This window comes from Pristis pectinata, chromosome 8 (genome assembly GCF_009764475.1).
Source record: "Pristis pectinata isolate sPriPec2 chromosome 8, sPriPec2.1.pri, whole genome shotgun sequence".
In the NCBI taxonomy this organism is placed as follows: domain Eukaryota; kingdom Metazoa; phylum Chordata; class Chondrichthyes; order Rhinopristiformes; family Pristidae; genus Pristis; species Pristis pectinata.
Genome location: NC_067412.1, coordinates 70269649 through 70292763, shown reverse-complemented (window position 1 = coordinate 70292763; position 23115 = coordinate 70269649). Strand labels below are relative to the sequence as shown.

Sequence of the window (23115 nt, the reverse complement as noted above, 5' to 3'; positions counted from 1 at the left end):
GCATTTGGACAATAGTTTTCAATAAAGCGACAATAGCAGAATAATCCTGATTCCCAATCTTAATCTGTAGTTTTACACCGTGAAACTTCAATAATTTGATATATCATTGTTCAGAAATCCCAATGGTTTGGCAGATGCAGTTTCCTGCACTTGCTTTAAACTCACTGAGACTCTGTTTCCCATGTTCTCTTTAATCTCACTGAGGCTCCCTTTGAACTCACCAGATTCATTGGAAAGTTTAGAATACTAATGTATAACATCTGAAAAAAGTGAATTAAATTTGTGTTGGGGTAATAGTAGGAATAATATCCAATAATCTGGAAAATCCACTGGTCTGTCACTGCCAAAATCTCGAGAGTGCTGGATTATTGGACCTTTACTGTATAAGGTTATAGCACAAAGTACTTTGCAGACGTCTTGAGGGTTTATTCTTCCACCACCCTTTCACCTACTGAGTTTCAAACTCTTACCACCCTTCTCGTGAAGAATGTGTCCTCAGCTTTCCTCTGTGTTTCCTAGTGATTGACCTATACACTGACTGAAATTCTCCCTTCCTATCCACTATATCTAGGTCTCATAATATTAAATACATCAATTAATGTTGCTCTCAGCCTCATCTGTTTCAAAGAAAACAATCCTGACATAGACACCTTTCCTTACAGCTGTCCCTTGTATTATTGATGTAATTCCTCACACTTGCTTGTTGCAATACCACTGTCTGATAGAGATGGGGAAATTGCCTTGGAATTCTCTGGAAAGAACAGCTCCCTTCTGATTCTCCACCTCCAGACTAGTTATTTCTTGTGTCAAACTCCAAAGACAGCAGCCAAAGTGCACTTACCTTTAAGTGCAAGCTGTCTTTAAATGGAGTTCATCTAAAATTAGCAGGCTGCCAATGAGTAGCACAAGTATTGCTGGTAGCTCATCACTTATAATCAAAGGAAGAAAACACTCCAATTTTATGACTTTTGTCAACATCATTGGGTATGTGTTCAGATTGCAGGCTCATTACAGTTTCCATTGCAGGAATTCCTCTCCCACTCTCATGATTTGTAATCTTGATCAATTGAGTCATCTGGAAATATATATATTATAAACTGCTTTATCTCCTAAGTGATCAGTCGTATGTTAATCTAGGTTGTCTTGAGAAGTGCTGCGTTCTTTGGAATGTTGTGTTTTGGATGAGGTGATAACCCAAGCTCTCTAATGTCCTTTAAGGGGGATGTAAACATTGAAGAAGAACACAGGAGTTTTCTCCAGGGTCCAAGCCAATATTCATCCTTCAAATGATATTGCTCAAACAAATTACCTGCTTATTGCTATTGGTGGGATTTTAAGGTGCACAATCTGGTTACTGCACTTTTACATAAAGTACTTAATCAGCTGAAAGTGCTTAAGGATGTCCTATGGTTGTGGAAGGTGCTATGTAAATATGTTTCCATCTTTCTAAAATTACTGTGAGTGCCTCACACACCATTCCCCATCCTCCTATTTCCCCATTTGAGAATTATGTGGGATGTTTGAGATTTACTGGCATCTGTTGCTTACTTTCTAGCATAAAATATTTTTAACATTTGTTAGTCTGACAGTGGCTCATTATTTACCAGACTGGTGGAGTTTGTTTCTGTGAGCTGGTGTGTGAAGTACTCTTTCTTAATGTGGGGCAGCTCACCACGATCAGCAAGTGTCAGGGGAGGAAGGAATTGAGCAGAGATAAAAAGACTTCTAACTCTTAACTAGGTTACTCTGTAAGGATAAATGTGAAAATGAAGAAAAAATGTTTTTAAATTATGTTTATTAAATTAAGGACCTTGCATTATCATCTAATCCAAAAGACAGCATTCCAACAATGCAGCATTTCTCAGGACATCCTATATGAAGATACTACTGATATTTTACAAAACTTCATCACGGTGCATTGACACTTGTCATTGACTACAAATGATTTGAGGCTGTTCTTATACAAACTTAAAACCAATGTTTTCAAATATTATCCACTAAGGATAATGTTTTGTTAAAAAATTGGCTGAAAACATAGACAAATTGCTTAAGCCTAAACCTGCAGATTTGCAGATGCGTGTGGTACTTGGAATGGTGGTTTGATTTGTTTTTTAACAATTGTTTCATCTTTAAGTTCCTATTAAATACATACACTGCTGACAGTCTTTATTACATCCAGCACTAAGTTGAACTAGTTGTTGGAGATTTTTCTTTTCAACTCCTCTCTTTTTGTGTACAGGAGTGCCTGGTATCCACTCCCTCACTCCTCTCTGGTGGTGAGGCTGTGGTCAGGATTTCTTTCTCCCGAGAATTGCAAGGAGTGGACCAATATCCTTTTGTAGCACCGCAGCCTAAAATTCCTCACTGCAATGCTGCAGTATGGTATTCCTCATGTAATAGCCATTTGTTTTTCACATGTGTTGTGTGTTTTGTGGACAGATTGAAATCTGTTCTGTTGGAAAGACAGTTACAGACTTATCCCAAAATAAATTTCTACAAGACTGTTAAAAGCATTAACAATCATTTAATTTGGAAAAGTAAATCAAAAGAAAGATTAATAGGAGGAAAAATCAATTGTGAAACATTAAAAGCATCTCACACTGTTTATGTTGCTTCTCTGACTGGTGAACATCATGTTATTACCTTGATGTTTTTGTCTCCCATTACAAATCTTCCAATTTGATGACAAAATTAAAACAATTGTAATGAGTTTCTGCACAAATGTTTTTATGAAGAACCCAAAATGGCAGTTAAATTTACTGGAACTGGTATAATCTGAAGATTCCTCAATTCTGTGATTATATTTTTTTACATAATTGATAAAAGTTCAGGCCTGTGAGCTGTAGTTTCAGCCTTAAGCCAGGAGTCTAGGGGTGATTTACTGGAATATAATCAGATCATAAACAGCTGCGTAAAGAGTGGATATTGCACAGCTATAGATGTCACCCAATCAGTTTTGGATAGGACAGTCTGGTGTTTGAATGGATAATCCAAAAAGATCTGAAATGTCAAAGAGTTTGGTTTATAAAAGTACATTCTTGGTGTCTTAGGTAGAAGATAATGAAATCACTGAAGTTTATATGAAGAAATAAAGTGCTTGTCACAACCTTTGCAATGAAACCAACGAGGTTCTTCAGAACCATGCCCACTTCAAAATACATGACAGCCAAATTTGAGCTCAGTAAAGTCCCACAAGAGTGCTGGTCATGACCAAGTAATCTATTTTCTTGTCTTGTTTGATAAATAAATATTGGTCAGCACCCTGGGAGAACATCAGTGTTCTTACTCGTTTATAACTCGGAGACTTGTTATGCTAATTCATCTTAAAGGCAGCACCTCCTATAGTGTAGCACTCCTTCAGTGTCAACCAGGATAATCTGTTCAATCTCTTGGACGGGGGCTTGAACTCGAATCTTCCGGCTCAAAAATAAGAACACTACCATTAATTAATAGCTAATATTATAAGCACTGTACCAAGATAATAAAATATATACTTGTCTTCATGAGGAAACTTGTTGAAGGGCTGCATCTTGGTCCAGGACATCAGCAAGATTGAAATGTATAGGAAGTAAGCGTAAATTGGGAAATAATGGTGAGGTGAGAATAAGTTTCAGTTTTAAACACTTTAATGTTCGAACAAGAAGGAAATTACTTGGAAATTACAACATAGAATTAAGCCCGTTCAGCCCAGCCAGACTGTATTGTTTTTTATCTTCCACATGAGAAGAATTCTTCATCCCATGTGCCCATTCTGTTCCTATATCAATTTATTTTCTCTCCTTTCAACCCCTATCTAATCTATTCTTAAAATTCCATTATGTTTCAATCAGTACTCCTATAAGTGCATTTCTCAGTCTCACAATCCTCTTTGTAAAATGTTTTTCCTGATTTCTATCCTTTTTCCTGTATCATTTTCCATACCCCTTAGCCACATGAAACAGTCTGTTCCTATTTACTGTCTCCCATCTCTTCAGAGTTGTAACTTTATCAAGTAACTTTATCAAGTAACTACCTCAAGTTTTCTCTGGAAGAGATAACCAACACTTTTCAAACCCAAGGTTGTCAAGTGGTTCTGGAATTATTAACGTTGACCAGGAGGCTCTTGGGCATTTGGTCGCTGCTGTGATGGTGTAAGCTGTTAATTTTCCTGTTATGGGTTTCCGTGCAGTGGTGATGAGCCATAAATAGGTTCTCATCTTCCACAGACTTGGACTGATTGAACAAAAGTGACTTCTGAGTCTATGTTTAAATGCAATGGAGAAGAGCCAAGCTTCTTGAATTTGAAGTGAAGTGAAGTAATGCTTATTGCTCTGCTGAAACCAGAGAAGTTAGGAAGCAATCCCAGAAACTACTGGCAAATTTCATTGCTGTGTACAACTTATAAACTACTGAAGTGACTACTTTCAGGATTAGTCCAATCACCAAAGCATGCATATCACAAGAACAAGCCAACTTTGAACTGCCTTGACCAAGTGCTTGTCATCAACGTGAACATCAAGGCATGTTTCCAGTGCAGTCTTAAGATCAAGTCTAGCTACATTCCTTGTTTTAACATTTTGCTAGGAGCTACAGAGCACATGTTCATCTCATTGTCACTTTTTGGGGAAAAAATAGTGCAACATGATCCACCCCTTACCTTCAGAAGTGTGGCATTTGACTTTTCACATTCATCTGCAAGAAACAGCTATGAAGATCAAGAGTCTGGGGAACATCACATGAAAGCTCAGCAAAACTTGGGTGCTAATGTGGAAGCACTCCACCCCTTGGCTCTGGATAGGCTTCTTCAAAGGCCACCGGTCTGGGCTGCTAGTTCTCATGCCAGTTGCGTGGGTGTCCAGTTAAATCCTTCAATGTGTGCTGTCACCAAAAATCTGAAATCTATATGCATTCAATGGTTACCAGTGCTGGTTAATATTGCTTGCGCAGATAGTTACAATGACAGAACTACACACAGAGAGATTGTACACATAAACAGCTAGCCAGATGTTCATATTCATAGAGATTTAACAAATATCACTTGGCCTCCTGGAAAGCTTTGTGGACACGTTCTCAAGGACTTATAGAGCTTGACAGTGCAGCAGTTCGGAGGAAAGTATGAAATAAAACTACCATCCAAAATAAACATATAATCTTCAATCCAATAATGAAGATGCGTGGTTTTGACTTATCAAATATGGAGGACCCTAACTCAGTTTCCAACTGAGTAGTCAGTTGATGAACAAATGGCCTATTAGAAGTTCTGCTGAATGTGACTGTAGCAACTCTGATCAAACTGTGGACCATATAACAAACCTCTGCCCTCTAAACATATTTGACATTGATATTACAAAAATGCACTCACTCTCCTCAAGAGCTTCACACTGGATTTATACTTGTTACTTCAAGTCAGTCAGAGCCCTTGGGGGAAACAATTATTATAGAACTGTACCAAGTTGATGATTCCTTGCTTTTATATGATTCCATAATTTTCGGTAGCTTGGTCTTATATGATGCTTGACATTGAATATTTCTATACTTTTCTACTGAAGTATGTAACGTGAAGACCATACTCCATACTTGCATGATACCCTGATCATGTATTTATGGATCTTGAGAAGGTTGCTGAAAACAAACTTGTATAAGAACATGGGGAATTTTTTTCCTCCATAACCGAGTACTGGAAAAAAAATTAGGCCTGAGAATTTATTCAGTTGTCCTTGCTAAAATCAACCAAAAAGGAGGCAAGCAAGATCTGAGGTTGATCTTCCATACTGTGGATTTTTACCACTGAAAGAATTTCCGCAAATGAGGCTGGAAAATTGGACTGTTCTCACTTCCATTCAACCACTGCTAAAAGTGTGTGTCCTACATCTTGGATAGTACATGTTTAATTCATGCACGTCGGTTTTGACAAGACAAATGTCAAATGTTGATGGAACAAATGTTTGGATAGAAGAGCTTCTCACTGGTCATAGAGTAATAGAAAGATGCAGCACAGAAACAGGCCCTTCAGCACACCGAGTCTGCACCAACAATAAACCACCCATTTACACTAATCCTATATTACTCCTTTTTAAAAAATTTTCCTTACATTCTCATTAACTCTGCCCAGATTCTACCACTGGAGGCAATTTATAGTGGCTAATTTACCTAGCAAGCAACACGTCTTTGGGATGTGGGAGGTAACCAGAGCACCTGGAGAAAACACACGATCAACAGGAAGAATGTGCAAACTTCATGCAGGTTGCACCCAAGGTCAGGATTAAACCTGGGTGTCTGGCGCTGTGAGGCAGCAGTTCTACTAGCTGTGCTATTGTGCCATCCATTGGTATTTTGGACCATTGAACAAGGCATTAAACGAAAATTAGTAAAACACATAATTTAAAGGAAAGAAAGAAAAGCATTTTTAATATATTTTTATAAGTTCTATTTCAGTTAATCCTTTGTTTTTGTTTTTCCATGTAATTATAAAGTCTTTTCAGCTGGTAATCTTCGAATATTTTCCTACATATGTTCTAGATCAGATCACAGAGAATAAGAATGCAGCAGCAACATTAGTTGTTATAGATAATGCAGAAGAAATGACAACACAGACATTCTTTCCAACAGTCTTGCAAGGTGGTAAGGTTGTTTTAATGATTCTGTTCTATACTTTACAGAGTGAGATGCTATATTTGTACCCAACAACAGTGCCCCTCAACTTGCCATTGTTTTATTGCTGGAAGGTCCTTTGAATGCCTCCCAAAAGCAGCATTTTAAGTGTTGCACAGGAGGCACCATAGTGTGGTTATCTGGCTTCGGATCTAGTTTAACCAAGCCAACTTGCTGCCATTAACCAATCAGTCTGTGACATCGATATTAAAGACAATGACTCAAGGGTGTTGGTTGCATGGATGTAAGTTCAGAAGGAAGCCAGCCGCAGAATAGTGCCACCACTGGAAGGAGATCTGCACCCAACCACGCCATTGGATTGCATTACTAGTGGTGGTTAAAGTCACTGGTGACTCAGCTCTTCTGCCTCAATTTTCCTCCAGGTTAAATAGCAATTTAAAAATTATGTGGTTACAAAATGCTCACTGAGTACTTCAACCATACCTTTGCCTCTACTACAAGTTCTCCATTTTGCTCCCGCCCCTTCTCTATGTTTTTACTGTATTATAAATCTGATATAAAAAGTAATCCCTGGTAAATATCCAGTTTCCTCTGGCATTGGGATTCACAGTTTTCATCCAGTTTGTCAGTGTGTTTGACGCCCAAAATATGAATTATGCATTGTCCACTTGGCTCAGTGGGAGCACTATTTTCTGAATCACTTTTTGATGATATATCAGAATTGTTTATTCAAATGGATGCAAAAGATTCAGTACCTTATTTGAAAAAGTGCAGGGAGGCCTCCTGGTGATTACACCAACAACTTTATGAAAAAATGTTAATTAGCCACTTAACTCATTGCTGTTTGTGGGCTGATCTCAGATGCAAGTTTCCTGCTACCTTAGTCCTGTCTCCTCCTGTCTAACAGTGACCATGAGATAGAACTAGATGAGACAACTAACAAGTGCATGGCTGAACTGAGGATCATTGGAAATTGGTCCTAAGGCCTCAGCATAAGACTTAGTGAAAGTTGCTGATGATCAGGTCTTGGCAGAATGCACTGGAATGAATAAATCACCTTCCGGCCACTAGTCAGGCCTTGGATATGTTCTAAGAGGAGAGATGGGCTGGATTGAAGTGAGCTGGAAGGATTTGGGTTGGAAGAGGCTTCAGCAACTCCTGATGCCAGAGGAACATGTCTTTAAGAAAATAATATTTGATTTACTTGTAGTTGGTGGCCACTGGAAACTCCCGATCTTAACCAACTCAGCAACAAATTACTTAATGAAGTGCTTCCATGGGTGTTAGGTGCCTAATTTCCATATATAAGATATCTAAACATCAGTTTCAGACATCTGCTGGGACATCTTAAAAGCTTAATCTTCATTAACTGTCCTCTAGACGAGTAGTAGGGGAATCCAGGTGGAGTTGCTGGCTGTGAGAGACAATATGTTGCAGGGAAATAAGTAGGGGAATGGAATTGATAGTATTATTCTGAAAGCCAATGTAGACTCATTTGGCTGAAGGACCTCCTTTCGTGTTGTGAGAATTATGACATTGCAGTCATCTACAAGACCCAGGTATGGTCCTTCTGGATGATTACATTGTACTTGAGGGGCATCTCCTTTAAGCATTGCATCCTGGAGTGGGAAACAGGGAAAATCTTCTCCTATCCACTGCAGCAGCAAATCATTGTTGACAGTGAGAAAATAAAATGCTGCATATGCACTATTTAAAATATTGCCTTAAAATATTAAGTACATAAAAATTCTGTCCACCATTGTGACATTTTGACCATTAACTATAGGTTGGGAGCACACATGAAGAAAATATAAAATTGTATTTGTTGATCTCAGGAATTCCACTTGGCTGGCATTCATCTGAATTGTGTGACATGAAACTTGTAGAATTTGTTATTGCTATGTTAACAGTAGAAAATCTTCATTCTATCTTTACTTTTGAGCCATTAACCAATATCTTCTCATGACCTTTTACATTAAAGCAGGCAAGTACAAAATTTCACCAAGTTTCCCTCCTTACAACGTTGAACATCATACTATAAATGAATGCTGCTTTCATTTTGAAGGAACCTCTTTCTTGTACTTTAATGCCTTTCTTGTACTCCTGTCTTTTTCAACCTCTGTTTTTCTTGCACAATTCTTTTTTACCGTTCTCTCAATGTTTCTGTATTTATTCCTGCTCAGTGTTTCCTCTTTAGATTCTTCGGTGGAGATACACTGCTCCCTCTTCCCACAGCAACTTAATCAGTTGTTAGTAATTGCACAGATTCCTATTCTAATTTTTTTCCAGCAAAACTGAAGAACACTTTACCTTGTTCATACTTTTCTTTGTCTTTCAGTTTTAAGGCTTTCAGAAAATGCAAAGTATCACATCACTATTTCCTAATTTGCTGGATCTCTTTTTCATTTTAATTTTAGTAGTATTACATCCAAACCTTAAGTGCTTTTATGTTTCTCCAGGATCATTCTGGAATACAAAGACAACCCCAACATTTTTTCTCCACAACCAGCCATCTCCTTGAACCCTCGACTTACCACAGAATCCTCCAATCTCACATGCAACTAGTGTGACGTTCTCATGGGGTTGTTTCTCCCCATTTTTTGGTTGCCTATGCCTCACCCTTGTCTTCCTACTTTCATGTCCAAACTTCTCTTGGTTCCTTACAGCTGCCTCAGCCAAAAGGTTTGTTTTCTAGTATCAGCTCAATGTTCTCTCCAATTTTAACCTGCCCATGAGACTCACCTCCAGCTCTCACAGATCTGCTGACTGTCCAGCTTCCCTTCCTGGTTCCCATGCAAGCTGAAGTTATAAATGGTTCCCTCTCCAAATGGACTGTTCCCTTTTTGAAATTTATTTTTATCATCTCATTCTTTATAAACCAATCCCTGACCTTCTGTTCATGCAAATTTGAATACCTATTTCAACCTACTTTGCCCCACTGAAGTGTTTGGTTGTGTTGTTGCATCCCAAATATGTGCCCTTCATTCCTGCAACTTCACATTTCCACCATTTCCACATATTGAATCAGTCTAATAAAAAAAGACATGAGGTGCAGCTGCAAGCAAGGTATATTACCTCTACTTATCTTTCCTGAACTATTTGCAGCCTTTAACATAATGGACCATATCATTCACCTTCCAACATATTGCTAAGCTCCCAGTTATCCTTGGCTGCATTCATTGCTATCCAAGGAATCATCTTCAATGGATACCCCAAAGATGGATCATTGGCACTGTCCTATTTCGCAGTTAAATCTTGCCACTCAGCGGAATCTTCCAAAAACAATGTTAGGTTCAACGTGTATGTGATAACATCCAACTTTACCTCACCATCAACTCAACACTTCCACTGCCTCTGTGTTATCAAACTGCTTGTCAGTTGTTGAGTCCAACATGAGCCAGAATTTTCCCCAGTTGAATACTGGGAATACTGAACAGTTTACATCAGACTTCACAATAAACTCGATTTCCCTACACACTGATTCCATCCATCTCCCTGCCTAGTATCATAGGCTTAACCAGACTTGTAAAGTTGGTGTCCTATTTGATCCCGAACTGACCACATAAACTGTTCAGTAGAAAAAGCACCTGTCTTAATCTGCACAGTAACGTTCATCACTGCTTCTGCCTCGTCTCATCTGTGCTGAACATAGAACACTACAGCACAGTACAGGCCCTTCGGCCCACAATGTTGTGCTGACATTTTATCCTGCTCTAAGATCTATCAAACCCTTCCCTCCCACATAGCCCCCTAGTTTTCTATCATTAATGTGTCTATCTTAAATGTCCCTAATGTATCTACCCCCACAACCTCTGCCGGCAGTGCGTTCCATGCACCCACCACTCTCTGTGTAAAATAAGAAAATTACCCCTGACATCCCCCTTATACCTTCCTCCAGTCACCTTAAAATTATGTCCCCTTGTGTTAGCCATTGTCGCACTGGGAAAAAGTCTCTGTCCGCTCAATCTATGCCCCTTATCATCTTGTACACCTCTATCAAGTCACCTCTCATCCTCCTTCTCTCCAAAGAGAAAAGCACTGGTTTTCTCAACCTATCCTCATAAGACATGCTCTCCAATCCAGGCAACATCCTGGTAAATCTCCTCTGCACCGTCTCTAAGGCTTCCACATCCTTTCTATAATGAGGCGACGAGACCTGAACACAATACTCCTAGTGTGGTCTGACCAGAGTTCTATAGAGCTGCAACTTAACCTTGCGGCTCTTGAACTCAATACCCTGACTAATGAAGGCCAACACTCCATATGCCTTCTTAACAACCCTATCGACCTGCGTGGCAACCTTGAGGGATCTATGGACGTGGACCCCAAGATCCCTCTGTTCCTCCACACTGCTAAGAGACCTACCATTAACCTTGTATTCTGCCTTCGAATTCGATCTCCCGAAGTGTATCACTTCACACGTATCCGGGTTGAACTCCGTCTGCCACTTCTCAGCCCAGGTCTGCATTCTATCAATATCCTGTTATAATCTACAGCAATCTTCTACACTATCCACAACACCACCAACCTTTGTATCATCAGCAAACTTACTAACCCACCCTTCCACATCCTGATCCAAGTCATTTATAAAAATCACAAAGAGCAGGGGCCCCAGAACAGATCCCTGCGAACACTACTGGTCACTGACCTCCAGGCAGAATACGCTCCATCTCTGTCTTCTATGGGCGAGCCAATTCTAAATCCACACAGTCAAGTTTCCCTGGATCCCATGCCTCCTGACTTTCTGAATAAGCCTTCCATGAGGAACCTTATCAAACGCCTTACTAAAATCCACATACACCACATCCACTGCTCTACCTTCATGAATGTGCTTTGTCACATCCTCAAAGAATTCAATCAGGCTCGTGAGGCACGACTATCCCTCACAAAGTCCTGCTGACTGTCCTTAATCAGCCTATGAGAATCCCATCAATGCTTTTGTTATCTCCAGATGCTATTATTCCAATACTTCCTTGAGCACCCTCCCATGCTTCACCCAATATAAACTTAAAATCATTCAAAGCCTTGGTGTCTGGTCTTGGTGTACACTGTTTTGCTTATCAATTACATCTTTCTTAAGTTTTTGAGGACATTTGATTGTGAGTAGAATTCCAAGTGAAATATGTTGTCTTCCAAGCACAGGGAACTGATCTCCATTCCTAGTTACCAGCTGTGTGATTGGCAGGTGGTGAGGATGAAGCTTGATGCTAAAACTCAGCAAAGTTTGACGAAAATTGCCAAAAAATACTAAAATATCTTCAAAGCAAATAGCATCTGAAAGATAAGTAAAGAAACATAATTTTTGGAAGGTGTAGCTGCATAAAAATAAAACTAAAATAAATTTTATGGAATTGTCAGCTAAAAATATTCCTACCCATTGAATCTATGTAAAACAGAATGCCATTTTATGCATAGATTTGTAGTTTTTAGAGAAAATTAGTTCAATTAAATCCAGCTTCTGTGCAACTGTTGTTCATTTTTCAATATTTCACCACAATAAGAAACATTTAAATTGCATCTGCTGCATAAAACCACATGTACTAGAAGAATATCATCCATTACATTTCCATTCAACAAAATGTGCAGCAAATTACACTTTGGCAAATCTTTTAAATATTTCACTGTGAGTTGCAGATAAGAGGATCAAAATTTGTGGCAAACCCATTGGTTATTAAATAACAGGAATGAAATGTCTGTCATTATTGGCATGGCACTGTGGCACACTAGTTAGTGCTGCTGCCTCGCATCTCCAGGGACCCGGGCTTGATCTTTATCTTGGGTGCTGCTTGTGCAGAGTTTACATGTCTCTCTGTAACCATGTGAGTTTGCTCTGAATTCCTCCTACACCCCAAAGACACGCTGGAAGGTTTATTGGCAACTGTAAATTACCCTTTGGTGTAGGTTGATGGCAACATAGAATCAAAAGGGATTAGATGGGCATTTGAGAGAGCGATACTTTGGGGTGATGGGGCTAATGGAATTTCCTCCCTGGGAGCTGGGATGGATCTGATGGACAAAATGGCTTCCTTCTTTATCAAAAGTATAAAGCAAAGTACAGCCAAGCCTTGTATTGCTGGTGATCATGAACCTTCTCAATAACCAGCTGAGTTGCTTCAGTATCTCTCATTGTAAGACTAAATCTGGTTACTCTTCTATATACAGTACTTTGAATATGCTTTGCAGATGTCAAATGACAATTGTTTCATTCTCCAACTATCTCCCCTTCTCTCTTCCCGTGAAAGATGACTCCTGCCAGGGTACCACTTCACAGGTGCTGGCAGTTACCTTGTGCAAGTGACTATCATTAACGCCTGAGTTTACAGAATGATTGTTGGCAGACTATTTAACCAGAAGGACCAACAGCACAGAATCTGTTCCTGTCTTCACACTTCAATGTGAACCTTGACTGATTTTCTCCCCTTATCAGCTCAGAGGTACTGAGGGAGATTATAGTATCAGCTTTGCTCAATGCTTGACATGTAGCCAAGTAACAACTGAGTAGAGATCCAGACCAGGGTTTCCTAAAATATTTTAATGATTTGATATTGTGTAATTTGTTGCAGATTTTATTGAATGTAATGGATTATGTTTTTCTGGTAGATATGATACGGCGTTTTACTGTTCCAAAAGTATAAACATTTTGAGTAGTTATGTTGGAGCTGTCTTGCATGAATGTTATTCAAATTAAATGATGCTGGTGGTTTTCAAATGCATACTAGATCACAATAATACAGAATTTATAGTATAACTACTGCTGAAAATATTGCCATTCTACATCTTATAACATACCACAAAGAGAGCCTGTTCAGCTTCATTCAAGCTGCGATTGAACTGGTAGCAGTTATTTGTAACCTTTAAATGTAAGACTCAACATTCAGAACCTGGTGATCAGACCTCTATACTTCTGCTTAAATACATCCTTTTTCTTTCCATGGAAAGCAGTGGATGTGAGAAGTGTAATTCTGAATTGTTCAGTTTGCTCCAAAAGAAAACACATTTGAAAAGCTATAAGTTTAACTGTTACTTCACTAAATCAGTGAGAAATCCATTGGTGAATAAAATACAGGCTAATTCACATCAATGTATATTAAGAGATAAAACTTGTTCCAAGTTTGTGCCAGGATATGGGTTAATCTCTCATTGTCAAGAGATTGTACTTGGAAATGCAATTACATAACACTATTTTAATCAGTTCATCACAGAGTGCAACATAATAACTATTTCCAGAATTTTGACCAGGCTAGACGTGAGTCACCCTATCACCTCTGAAGTGATTTCTGCATCACAGGTGCTAAGAATGATGTCATTCTCTTTGCAGTGCTCCTTCTGGAGCATTGAGGGGAAAGTTGGATCACAATGGCCCCAACACATTAATGGGCAAAAAGATCATCATGGACATGATGGGCCGAAGGGCCCACATCTGTACTGCACAGTGCTATGACTATTATTCTAGGTGACCATCACTGGGCAGTCTTTGGACAGCGTGCTTTTCTCAGTGTGGCGGTGGTTTGGGACACTGGTTAGGTAAGTTAATTTCTTACCTTCATCTATTGAGCATTACACTAACAATCAGCTCAAACACCCTTTCTCCATGTTGCCCACCCTCACTTCACCAAAAGAACACCATAGGCTCTCGATTCATTCTTCTGCTTTCCCACTCACATCCACTTCTTCTTCCATGTAATAGTGCTGGACTCCCCTTGATCACCCCCTCTCAAACCAACCATTCATCTGTGCTAGGCTATAATGCAAATAGCTCCCAACCACATATAGAGTTTCATGTGCCTCCTTCCCATATGCCTGGCTCTGATGCCCCCCTGACTATTCCTTTAGTACCAGGGTCCAAGCTCCTTCACCATGCATCAATGCCAGGCTCTGATGCACCATCTCTCCAAGCCATTGCAGACACCTAATGGGACCTGTGACTGCTTGCCATCCTGACCTCCCCTCCCATCCTTGCCATCAATCCCCTCCATCCAACTTAGCCTCCGAACAGAGAACGAGGCAGCTCATGTTGGACTGGAAAATGTTCAACACTTGGTCATTTGCACCAAAAGCTTTGGATCATGGGTGTAACTGTAATTTGCAGAGGGTAGCCAATGGCTGAAAATGTTCTCGATACCCTCTGCTACACACATCTAGTATGTTCTTTTGGATGCACCAGAGTTTGTAGACCATCAAAAAGGTCATAGAAGGTGAGCAGCTAAACTGTGGGATTATTTATGGAATGTTGCACCACACCATGTTGTGATGTGACGGCATTGAATATGTTGTGTGTTCTAGAACTTGAGACATGACGTTGCAGAGAAGAGTTAACATAACTTGTAAAGTATGGCTTCCACAAGAAATAGTCCATGCTAATTTATGGAATCATAACTGGTAATTCTTGAAATGCAGTACTTGATTCACATTTTATTTGAATACATCTGTAGAGTTCAAAACATTAATAGCACTTTCAAATTGATTTATTTTTAAATAGGAGAGATAACTTGAAAAAATGCAAGTAATATAAAACTGCTGTTCTGGTTAGTATTTTCCCACACAGACTCACAATGACAGTCTGACTCTGAATATTAAATCATCTGTTGCTCTGTCCTCTTTTCATCTCTGTTCATCATGCTCCCTCATGGTGATTGAGGGAAGGTCATTTTCTTGTATCACCATCCATCTATATCTGTCCTCCCTCTCCCAACTACTTTTTACTGAAAATAACTCACAGTTAAAGTCACACTTTCAAAATTTCCTCTGTTGATTTTTACCTGTTCATTCACCAAAACTCCCTTCTGCGTTTACCAGCTGCTCAAACAGTATCACCAAAGTTGATGCCTTTGATCCCAATTAAGTGATTACTCTCTCTCATCTGGTCAATATTCCTACACATCCTGCCTCTGGATTTCGTTAAATCCATGGGATTCAGATTTAGCTAATTGTTTGTTATTCAAGATACAGGCATTCACTGCCAGATCTGGCTGAACTACCTGAGGTGCAATTGGATCCTGCTTTTCTTTGCCCAAAATTGTTACTATTTCCAGGATCATTCTGGGACATAAAGATAGCCTCCAAATTCTTTTCTTTATTGCAAAACTTCCTCCTCTGCCTTCTTTGCCCTCAATTCCCCAGCATTCAGAATGAGGATGTCATGGACTATTGTGTCACAAAACCATCGAATCAGCAGGCTTTGTTGCTTTCTTGCTCCCCAGCCCATCTAGCAAAGTTTGCTTCATGATGTCTTTCAGCCCTAAGTCTGAACTCAGGTCTTTCCTCTCGTTCTCTCCCATCCCTCCCCAGGTACTCTCTGAACCTATCTTCTCCTTGACAACCATCTTCTGCTTTTTGATTTTTATTTCTATTAAAATGCTGATCCCCAATTTCCCTTCCTTGCCCTGTTGGATAATACTGTTAATAGTTTTCCCTCTTCAGTTATTGGCCATTGGGTACTTCAGATCTACCATCATCATCCCTCTACATAAATAGCTGCCCTTGATTCCTCTGTCCTTGCAAATTATCATTGCATTTCCAACCACCCTTTCTTTTGCAAAATCCTTAAAGTGTCCTGTCACCTCCCAAATTCCTGACTATCTTTCTCAGAACTCTTTGCTTGAATTCCTTTGTCGAGCTTAACCCTCCTCTTCTCCATGCACCCCAGCACTACCCCCACAATTCCACAGTACCGTTTCAAAGGATGACAGCTTCTACCATTTCAAAGGATGACTTTGATATTGGTATCTGTCCTTCAATGTCCTTCTGAAATTCTCTGCAGGCTTCAATGCATTTGATTACATTATTCTCCTCCAAAGGACTATCTCTACCATTCTGTTGAGCAGGACTGCAGTTGCCATACTTACCTATCCAATCATAGCCAGAGAATCACCAGCAATAGTATTTCTTAGAGTTCCACTGTTGTTACTGATGGAGAGCCAAGGGGATCAGTACTGGGCCCTCAACTATGTACGTTATATAATAATGACTAGGATGAAGGCCAGTACAAATAAACTAGTTCCTAATGATTGATTTTGACTTTGAACATAGATGTTTTGTACAGAGTGCACAAACTGGAGCCCCCTTTGTTATGCACAGACAGCACATTAAAATTTTATAAATTCTTTTGGGGCAAGTTTTCATTTAATTGGAAAAACAGCAATAAATCTAAGACTTTAATAACTATTTAACTTCATTCAAATGAGTTTTGATATTACAATATGAGATCCAGTTTTTGAAGTAAACAGGAGTCCATTTGTTCAAAAAGTAGAAAAAAGAAGCAACTTTCTTTCTTCCTCCAGTCCATATAGTTTTCATCTGTAAGGTGTCATATTGAAACTATGGTGGAGCAAAGGCAAGACACATGCAACTACTTTTATCACTTTAATTTGGCTAATCACTTTGCTTATATGCATGTGGTTGAGTATGATGTAAAGATTAAATATGGGTCACACTGGTATCACTAATAAATATTAAAAAATATTTATGACATAATTTCTGTTAAGTCAAACTTACAGGGTGTTTTGATGTCAGAACTAATCTGAATGAAGTTAAAATGGTAATTAAATTTCCCAAACATAGAAGGCATGTTTGCCTTCTAATGATAAACTTTAAGTTTCTAAAGCATGCAAAAATATATATTTTATAATAATTAAGTAAAGGGTATCAACCAATTCAAGTTGCACTATTCATTTTTTTTATCACTACAGCAGCAACGACAACAGAGCTATTTGACATGATGTGAAGTTGACAAGTTCCCTTTTGAAGAGGGATATGGCCATTTTAAATGAAGTTTAAAGGGGTCAGATCGTGGATTTAAAAGGGCAATGCCACTCTTTTGCAGTAATAGTGTAAAATAGATTTTACTTCGAATTTACTCTTCTGCAAAGTTTTTAACCACACCACTGAACTGTACTAAATGTGAATTTTTTATTTGGTGGAATTTATCTTAATTGCACATCGGATGTTATGTTTTAAACTAGAATGAATATTTTGTGCATTTTCCAGAGTACCATAAATTATTCAGCTCAGGTCTGCTCCTGACGTCCTACTTTGGTCCTCTGACCCCAATTAGACATGCCTGCGCAACATGTTAGCACCAACAGTGTGACAAGTCTGAGTGTATTAGAAACATAGAAGTGGAACAGTGATGGCACTTGGGGGGCCAAAAAGGATACAAGTTTCTGTTTGTCATTCTGTCTGCCTGATGGTTCACTCTCACTTTAACTTCAACTTCGGCTGCTTTTATTTTGCTCTTCTCGGTGTGTGCACCCCTCATTCCTCTGGGCACACTCCTCACATTTCTCTCTTCAGTTCTACCTTTGTCCATTTGCAGTTGTGCGTTCCTTTCTCTCCTCCCCCCTTTGTTTACTTTCCTCCCTCGACTTTTCATTTGTCTTTGATTCTTCTATCTGTTGCTCTCTCCCTTGGTTTATTTTTTACATTCACTCTCACATTCCCCTTGTTTTCATCTCTCTGCCTTTGGTTTGCTCTCCCACTTAACATATTTTCTCATTCTTTTAATTTGATTCTGGTGCTTTTCAGTTCACTTTCTGCATCCTATTCATAGCTTTTCTCCTGTCATTCTAACTTTGTGTTTGTTTGTGTGTTTTTCTCTCTACCTCTTTCTTTCTCATTGATTGCCTCATCTCTCATGACTCCAATTTTGTGTCACTAATCACTTTTTCTATCTCTCTCTCTGTGCCTTTTTGTCTTTGTTTGATGAATTGCGATTTGCTTTCATTGACCATGCTATTTTCATTCACATCTCTTCTATTTTTATCTTTGTGAACCCCAACCTTCTGTCTAGCTTTAATTTCCCCTCACTCTTCACAGAAGAAGCAACTTTCTTTCTTCCTCCAATGCATATAGTTTTCACCTATAAGGTGTCATACTGAAACTGTAGTGGAGCAAGGTTGAGACACATGCAACTACTTTTATTACTTTAATTTAGCAAATTACTTTGCTTATATGTATGTGGTTCAGGATGATTTGCAGTGCATATAGTTTTCATCGGTGAGGTGTCATAATGGTTTTCATCTTTCCTTACTCACCCATCTGTAAGCTGTGTCTCCAGACAATTCCAAAGCTAATACCATCCACCACAGTTGGAAGCATTGTGACACAGTAGGTTGCACTGGTGGCCCAGTCCTCCCGGATTCAGCCCTGACCTGCGGTGCTGTCTTTGTGGAACTTGATGTTCTCCCTGTGACAGCATTGGTTTCCTCTGGGTGCACCAATTTCCTCCCAAAGACGTGCTGGTTAGTAGGCTACCCCTGATGTAGATGATTGGAGGAGAATAGGGGCATATGAGAAAGAATAGGTTATGGGGATTGGTATAGACTCCATATGAGAAATATGAGTTCCTCACCAAGGCTACTTTGACAGCACTTCCCAAGCCTGTACTTTCTATCACAAATACGGACAAGGGTAGCTTGTGCCTGGGAACACCGTCACTTGGAGTTCCCTCCAATTCACACAATATTTGGAAATGGAAATATATCACTATTCTTTCATCTTATACCTAATAACAATGCAGACAGAGGCCCTTCAGTCCTTTGAATGCATATCCACTCCCAGCAGAGCAATCCCATTTGTCCCATTCCCCCGTTCTTATTTCCTTGTACATCTACAACTTGATATCTCTCATCCACTTTGCTTTGATTCTTTTTGCCAAAGGGGTAATATACAATAGCCACTTAACTTTACCAGCACAACTTTGGGATATGGGAGGAAACTGGAGCACCTGGAGGTAGGGATCACCTGGAGGAAACCCAGTGTGATCACGGAAGGAACTTGCAGACTCCACACAAACAGCCTCAAGGCTCAGGATTGAACTTGCATTTCTGGAACTGTGAGGGCGCAGCAGTGACTGCTATACCACTGTGCCATCCCAAAACTCTTCATCCCACAGCACTGTGGAATTACCTTCACCAGTGGTTCAATTAGGATGGACAATAAACTCTGCCATACCCATGAAACCAACGTGCCATTGATAAATATTAGAAAAATGCTTTATATGTATTTGTCCTCATCTTCAGTACTTTTCTGGTTGTTGCTGATTATCCATCTTCTTTCTCATGCCACCCATCTTTCTCCAATACAGTTTTCCTTATTGTTGGTCAGCTTCTCTCTTTTCCTTGTCCCATTTTAGTACTTACTTCATCAGTTTAGACAGTAGTTAAGTAAAATGAAGAACTATAATTGATTATTAAAAACATCAGGAATCTCTTGCCAATACCTGATCAAATGTCAAAAGGTCACTGTACAGACCAAGGAAGTTTCAGATTTAATTCACTCTCTGTGCTTTGTTTCCTATTTTCTGTAATATTGGTAAGGGTATTACAATATGCTGCACTATCTCTGTGTTTACTTACTTGTTATGACACAGAAGGATCTATGCCAGGTCCCCAGCAGAGCAATCCCATCAATCCCACTTCTCCCATTTTCTTGTGGCTGCACTGTTTTGTTGGTTAAGAAAAGAAAAATGCTGAGTTCCGAACTAAAATATTGCAACCTTTGTTGGAATATTTGTAAAAACATCAGACAAGGATAAGACTGGGCTTTTGAGTTCTTTTTGTAGAAGGAAACATATTTATTTCTCACTATGATCCATTTCTTTGGATGGATGTAAATAATAATATTTCATTTCTTGTCTTCTTTCACATATCAACCTGAAATTTCCTACTGCGGGCTAAAACTGAAGGTTGAGTGAAGCAGGCGCCAGATATCTGCAAAGGTTCACAGATGAGCCATGTTAGAGGGACAGGAAGGAGCTTCCTATCATGTTGTACCAGGGAATTGTAGCAGGTGGAGTCACAAGTAAGGGGACTAGAGCTGCAAAATAAGGGGCCTGTCATTTAAAACTAAGTATGTAGAAATTTCTTCCCTCAAAGGGTACTGAACCTCTGGAATTCTCTGTGTCCAAGGGTGGTGGGCCTGATCATTAGATACATTTAAGATGGAGACAGCTAAATATTTGAAAGGTCAAGGAATTGAGGGTTATGGGGAACTGGCACAGAAGAAGAGTTGGGGCCAGCATAAGTCAGCCATGATCATATTGAATGGCAGGGCAGGCTAAAGCCTGGTGGCCTACTCCTGCTCCGATTTTCTTGTTCTTGTGTTAATTGGGAGCTGTTCATTATTTTCTGCCATTGAAATCATATAGGTTGATCTGTAATTTTACTTACAAGGCTTGTGAAATGGCATTTACTGGAAGAATGAAAAATAGCAGCAGTGGCAGTTCAAATGCAGCTGTTTTAGCAAAGATGTCCACAGGTTTTAAACTGGTAATTGTCATACCTGACAGTTACTGCCATGAAATAAATATCAGAAAATGATGGAAATACTCGGTAGGTCAGACAGCACCTGAAGAGAATGTTGGTGTTTCACGTTGATGATTCACGTTGATGACCTTTTATCAGAATGGGAAAGAAGTTGAAGATGTAATAAATTTAAGATGCAGACGAAGTTTGGGGGGGGGGGGAAGGAAAGAACAAAGGGTAGCCTGTGATTAGGTGCAAGGCGGGAGAGATTAACTGACAAAAAGTATGATGGTGCAAGGAAAAGGAAATGATAATGGTATAGAAGGTAGAGTGGTGCTGAAAAGGTGTAAATGGGAGTATATAGGTCAAATGAATCAACTCATTGTTGAATCCAAAAGATTAGAAGCGAATTCCTTGAATTTCACTTCAACACTGTAAAGGACCAGGCCCAGAAAGGTCGGAATGGGAGTGGTATAGTCTTAAAGTGACAGGCGATTGGAAGGCTGAAAGCAGCCAGGCGGACTATTCAAAGGTGTTCCTCGACGTGGGGATCAAATTTGCATTTGGTCTCTCCAGAGGGAACTCGTGTCGAGTGGTGAATACTAAATTGCAAGAAGTACAATGTAAACTGCTGTTGCACCCAGACTACATAAACGGACCTCTTTGCAAATGGAAGAAACCATTATAGAACTCGTTCATTTGAAAAATCTTCTTCAATGTGCTTTGCATGGAAAGAACTGTGCTTCAGTGACGGTTTGTACAGAAAGAGTGTATTTATTCTGCATCAAGAGTTAAACAGCTCCATAACTGCAAGAGTTCCATCACACGCTGTGGTTCATTTCTAGGTAATCTTCTGCCAGAAGGCTAATATGATTATTGTATTCTACTTAATCTTAAATATTCAGAAGTTAAAAGATACATTTTAGAGTGTATATAGCATCATTTCACGAGGATCCATTACAGTCTTCCACTCTTAGTGTTCCCGAGGTCCTCGTTACCTTCCTCAGCCCTACCTTGGACCATTATTTTCAAAACAAGATAGGATAACCTGCTAGTCGGCACCGGGTTGCAAACTTTGATGGGTGAGTTGTGAACCGGCATTTTATTGGTGACCGATTGCCCATGATACGAAAATGTTAACGTTGCACGGATGGTGCACGAACTGTGAACACCTGGTGGCTCAGAGTCTGTAACGTATCTGCAGAACTAAGTGTGGTGCGACACAAGATGGTGAATGCGAGCATGCGAGTGAGCAAGAGTGAAGTTCCTAACGGGGGGAGGATGTATATCTCAGGACTTAAACATGGAACACTGCTTCGAATTCTTTTCCATGTGCGGGTCTCTGAAAAACTTATCAGTCTCTCTGCCGAAGTTCGTGATTAAGGTGTGATTTTAAAAAAGATTGGTCACCCTGAGCTATTTCTGATCTCCGGGGACGGGATCGAAGCCACTACAGTGTCTGCCTGGCCCCTCCGTGCTGAATCCTCTGCCCCTACAAACCTCTCCCTCCACCGTCACTCCCGGTTTACCATTTTATTGCTGAGAGAATATCCGGACCGGCCATTAAATGTAAGATTTCTGTCTGCCTCTTTGTTAGTTACTGAAATACTGCTATTAATGAATGCTACTTTAAAAATTAATTGTTTGGTATATTAACAATTTATGGGCCCCACTCGGTCAAAGCACTCCAGTTTAAAAAAAAGATTACCCCACAAGGTGAGATTTTGCAACAAAAAAAAATGCAAGTCGCCAGGACTTTACCTCGTAGCGAGGGCAAGGTTTGTGGGAAAAAAAAGTGATGACAAAACGCCGACCTGACAGTAAATAGAGGGTCTGGGAGGGAAGGGACATAGCCCTTTTAAGGGTGGAGGAGGTTGTTGATACAGATGACGGAAATTGTGTTACAGGGCGGCGGCGTGGCTGCGCAAAGACACTCCGGGGAAATCTCAATTTCTTCACCAATCACCCCCGACAGATATAACTGGCCGCTGTTTCTCCCCGTCCCCGAGATCGCCCGGGAGCAAAGGGGACGGTGAGAGGTTCCGTAACTAATAGGCCCGGAAGGTAAGACTGTACCGGGAGGGAGGAGGGGAGGGGAGGGGAAGAGGGGGGGGGGGGGGGAGCTGGTGGTGGCGGGGGAGAGATCGGGGCTTGCTTTGTTTCTGCTGCTGCTGATGGCTTGGGGATCGCAGGGAGACGGAGAGAGGGAGAGAGAGAGACTGGGAAATACATGCAGCGCAGTTGGCCGGGAGCTCAGCGCAGCACAGGGGTGCGAGTGCGA

The 23115-nt window shown here is 40.0% G+C and overlaps 1 protein-coding gene across 5 annotated transcripts in view; it reads left to right on the top strand.

Moving 5' to 3' along the window:
• Nucleotides 1-23115, top strand: part of bcorl1 (BCL6 corepressor-like 1) — a 183144-nt gene that overhangs the window by 29722 nt on the left and 130307 nt on the right. For 3 of the 5 annotated variants that reach the window (XM_052020782.1, XM_052020780.1, XM_052020779.1), the window contains exon 2: nucleotides 22742-22898. The exons of the other annotated variants lie outside the window; for them this stretch is intronic. The gene's annotated coding sequence lies outside the window, so the exon portion shown is untranslated. The remainder of the gene's footprint in view (nucleotides 1-22741; nucleotides 22899-23115) is intronic. 5 annotated transcript variants of the gene reach the window in all.